Source organism: Brassica oleracea, chromosome C7 (assembly GCF_000695525.1).
Source record: "Brassica oleracea var. oleracea cultivar TO1000 chromosome C7, BOL, whole genome shotgun sequence".
Classification (NCBI taxonomy): Eukaryota; Viridiplantae; Streptophyta; class Magnoliopsida; order Brassicales; family Brassicaceae; genus Brassica; species Brassica oleracea.
In genome coordinates, this window is record NC_027754.1 from 16,725,354 (window position 1) to 16,730,628 (window position 5,275).

Here is a 5,275-nt window from a genome sequence, read left to right on the forward strand (position 1 = left end):
TGTTGTCGTGCCAATCACAATAGAAAACAGTACAGCGCAATCCAACCATGCCCAAATACTTGATTTCCAAAATCTCATGTATGTGTCCGTAGTAGTCATCATCACCAGATGAATCTGAATCTGGATCTTGGTGAAACTCTGAATGTTTTATTTTTACAAATAATATTTCCTCGGAATTCATCGGTTTTTTCCGAGGAACACATATTTCCTCGGAATTTCCTCGGAATATTCCGACGGATTGATATTTCCTCGGAATTTCGTCGGTATATTCCGAAGAAATTCCGAGGAAACCAAATTTTGTGTTTCCTCGGAAATTCCTCGGGATATTCCGAGGATTTTATTTTCCGTCAGAATATCGTTGTTTTCTTGTAGTGTTGGTCTCCAGCACTTCATCCAAGGATGCATTCTTTCGTGTTTGTGCATTTGTTTTTTTGATTTTTGTTTACATTATTTGTATTTTTGTTTTTGTTTGATTGTGTATCTGATGTTGCTTAATATGATCTCGAAAAAGCTCATGAAAATAACTCTCTTACATGGATCTGTTGTAGATCTTACGTTATTTCTTTATTTAGTTTGATTTTGTATCTTATGTTCCTTAGTATGATCTTGATGAAAATGAAAATGACTATCTTACATAGTATGTTGCAGATCTTAAGTTGTTTTTTCGTTTTTGTTTACAATTCTCCTCCATAATAAAATAAAATTACATGGGAAAGGACTCAATTCGATTGTGGCTTTCGTAGAAAATCAATAGCAAATATATGTGTAAATGTTAGAATATCTTATGTGCATATTCATGTTCTTCAAAGTTTTTCATTTTTAATATATTCTTTTATTGAAGCTGTTTTGATTTCTAGAAAATGATTATTTGTTTTCTTGTTCACACATAAATATAATTTATGGCAGCAATACTAAGTCAAGTGGAAGTGGATTCTCTAAGTATTTTAAAATGATTGAAAGTTTAATCTGAGGAAGATAAAGATGATGTGGGCAACGATATCTTTACAACACAACGATATAATCAGATTCCAGTAAGCAAAGATGCATTTTATTGATTAATAAGATCGAATACAACAAGAGGAATAAGATCCGACGTTACAAACGAGGTCGATAAGAGAAAAGACTTAAAGGCGAAGTGAAATGAGGTCGATGTGTGTGTATTGCTCTCTCTAGGGTTTTCTCTGTGTTTTCTCTGTGCCTATTGATCTCTTCTTATAGCGGATCGATCTTCCATCCCGTGATCTCCGGACTTTGATACCGGTCTTGTTAGGGGAGGAGCTCTATCTGATTTGGACCTTTCCTTCTTGACGGGCCTCGTGATAACTTTCATTTCTGATTTGATTCGGCTTCCATCACTTCGCTTCTTAGCCTCTCCTTTGTGCGGCCTTTCTAGGCCCCTTACCAAGTTAGGATGTACCGATTTTGGGTCCAACAATAACAAGAGCACAATAATAACATGTGCCAATGTTGTTTTGAATAGAAAACATTACTAACCGCTTTTCCTTACGGAGGTAGTGAACAATTTTGTTATGTTTCATGACATGTTTCAATTAAGTTTGCATAAATGCATGACATGTACCATAACCAATTAATTAACATAAAATGATAATTATGTAGAGAAATGTCCTAAAATAACACAAAATAATTATCATAAAATATCACACAGAGAAAATTAAACAAAATAACTTCCATTAAAGTTTTCATACATATATTCCTATGGCTAATTAATTAAGAAGTTGGGGTTTAAGTTTTGTGGATTAAAATTTTGGTTTAAAATCTGAGATTTAGAATAGAAAATCTAAAATAATAATAATTTTAATAAGTATTTATTTATATTAAATGTACTATTTTAAAAAAAAAATAACTTGATCTTTTTATTCTTTTAATAAATGTTATTTTGATCATTTTATGTTATCTTATAATAAAAATCTTTCAAAGTGAATTGGCTTATATGATATAACCATCAAAATCAAATACAAAAAAAAAAATTGGAAGAAAATAAAGAAGGGTTTCGAGCTGTGACAAAAACAAGGTGGCAGTTTCGAAATGTTTGATTGATGCTGGAGCGACGATCATGCAGAGGAGGTTACCAGTAAAACAAATGAATTTCAACATTTGCGATTTACCGTGGCGACATGTCATGGCACATAGAGATCACTTACCACTACGTCCACCTCCATCGAGTCAACAAGTTCCTCCAGTGCGCAGTTTACGATATTAATCGTTCTGATGCACCTCTATCGGTACTTGTTTCTTTTTTACTCAACATCGAATGCACCTTTTTTTTTCTCAAACATCAACTTTTATTTACCGATTCGTAGAAACTATATACAACCTCACAAAATTTAACCCCACATGTAATGTTGTGATCTAGTACCACCTAAGAACACTTAGAATAATCTTATGCTATCCAAATCAAATCGACATTACATATTTCACCACTCCGAGGACGAGAACATCCCAAGACCCGAGATGAACCACTAAATTCTACCACTAAAACAGCTACAAAACATGACCTTGACCTTTTTTGACAGCTTTTATTAAGTTTGTTATTGTGGGGGTTATGATACCCACTTGTTGCGGAATACAAGCTCATAATACCCTGTCTCTTTCACTACTCAAACGATTCATCCTTGTTCATGACTCAAGGATTATTCACCCAGTTCACGGCCGCAGCGCGCTACATCTGATCCAGGATCCACAACATCCACTATGAAGTATCGGAAAACACCTCTGATGTGGTTTACAAGATCATTACTCTCTCTGTCCTGGGTATACAAACCCTAGAGAGTATAAAGAGATTACAAGAGAAGTACATGGCTAAGAGCTAAGACTAGGATTACATATCTATCACTAGCTTACTCTATCTCTCCAAGAGACGCCATGGAAGCTCCCGCCTCCTAGAGGCTCAACTTGAGCTTAGAGATCCCTGTCGTGATCTCTCCTTCTTTGTATCAGCACTTTACCTAATGGGCTTCAACGATTAGGCCCATATGTTGTCCGCGCGTAACTTGTGCAAGCCGGCCCAACATTGAACATGTCTAATGGGCTTTGACCAAACCTCACAAAACTCCACATGTTTGGTCCAAGTCCATAACCCTTACTTTGTGCCGACACCTCTTGATGCTTGAGCAAGTCTGCTCATCTTCTGCATCTCCTTGTCTTCTCTTATCTCTTCTCACTTCTCTCAGCTCCACCTTGAGCCAAGCTTGAAGTTCCTTCATGATCTTCTTTAAACCTGCATAAGCTTCAACTTATACACCACAACCGCTCAAGTAGATTAAAACACTTAAATCCACTTAGCCCCATCAATGAACATAGACATCACGCCTGATGAAAGGTATGTGACAATCCCATTGCCATTCTGAATATCCATCACCTTCATCTATTGTCTTGAGTTGCGAACCTGGCTGCTATACTCCAAGTGTCAAGCTCAACTCCTCATTGACGTCGTGTTACTTCATATCTTGTTACTCCTCGTGAACTTATCAACTACACAACTTTGCTGTCAAAATCACGAACCTGTTCAAGTGCTTGAACGGAGACCTGAACATCCTTCTGCAAGTTGATTTACTCTTTAGCCTTTCGATTCCACCCATGTGCACTGAGCCTTGAATCAAATTCCTTAATTACTGTGCAACAACCTTCGAATCACATATGCTTCAGACCTGAAACAACCTCTGATTCTCTACTTGTTTAAAACACTCCAACCTTGAACACGTTTTGTACCGCTGCTACTCTGAACATGACCTGCCATCCAATCATCACTGCTGGACAGACTTTCGACACAACCTTGGTTCACCCTTCATGTTGTTAACAGAAATTCCTACCACATAATTCTCCTTGAATCAATTGCAAACCCTTGAAGTCACTCATGCTCCATATCTCTGAAACAGTTTTTGACTTACCCTTGATGTTCTTGAACAAATTACACTTGAGCATCACTTTGTGCCACTGCACACTTAAGCAGGACACACCGCCTAAAACCACATGATTAGGAAGACTATCGACACACATGTTACTTGTTGAACTCGTCATTAGCCTGATGAGTACCTGGCCATCGATGAGTATATGGCCATTAGCTAATGGACTTTCCTGAGGAAACTGCCTCAACATTCCCCTGTGATGCGACCATATATCCAGAACTCCACATGTTCTGATCCATAAATACAATCGGATTTTCCTGCACTTATACCTTCATGAAACTTCTTTCAGTTCCATGACCTGAGTTTAAGATGAGTCTGCTTGTGGAGAACAAGTATTACCCTTCCTGAGATGGACAAACTGCAAGACAATTCCCTGCAATCCCTGCAATGTCTTCTAACAGTTTCTTACTTTACTTCATCTCACTATTCTTCATCTTCACTGCTCAGTATTTCAGTATCTCTTGATACTTACTTCCCTTCAGTTTAACCAAGTACCTCACCACGTGTTATCTTGCATCATACTCGGCTATGATTTCGTGGTCCTCTGTATCAACCTCACTGCAGTGTACTCATGATAGATATGTCGATTTACTTGTCTCGCCGACAAATTTCCTTATGTAAGACTCCTCTTACAAATCTCCTAATGATGCGTCTTGTACTTGTTAACTGATCTTGACACTCCTGGCCTTGACACTGAACATATCCACGACGCTCTTTTCATGGAATAACATTTCCTTTCAGCTCTTACTCCTTTGAGCTGACCATGTTGCTAACTGAAACTTTTACCCTTCAGCTGAACCAATCAAGACATCTTCTAACCAGTGACTCACTCCACCTGGAATCAGATTATATATATCCCTGATGCATCAATCCTTATATAATCTCATTGGCTCTACCTGAATCAAATAACCCTTTAGAAGTACCATGTCTTTGTAACTAAGTTTCTGCAACTGTTCATTGATCATGTCGGCCTTTCATTGTATCTCTCATCATCCAACCCTGTGATGCTCCTAAGATACTCCCTTACAGCTTCTCTCGTGTCAAAACTCGAACCCTTGACGAGTTTCTCAAGCTGTAATCATATATGAACCCTGACTTGTTCAAGCATGAAGTTCTGACCCGGTCAAGTCTGAAAATTTCTCCTTTTGCTTATGAGCTTCGATTACTGTCCGAGAGCTCCACCTTGACACTTATGGTCGTGACACCAGACTGGTGTTCCTTACTCCTCTTCTGAGTCTATTCATCTTGAACTTCTGACTCAGACATCCACGACGATTCCTCTAAGGTATAACTCACACACGCTTCTACTAGCTGTGGTAGCGACTTTCTGCTTCTTGAATAAGTGTTGA

General features: G+C 38.0%; 1 pseudogene; it reads left to right on the plus strand.

The window, feature by feature from the left end:
* LOC106302708 overlaps nt 1–5,275 on the plus strand; it is an 11,841-nt pseudogene that overhangs the window by 3,066 nt on the left and 3,500 nt on the right.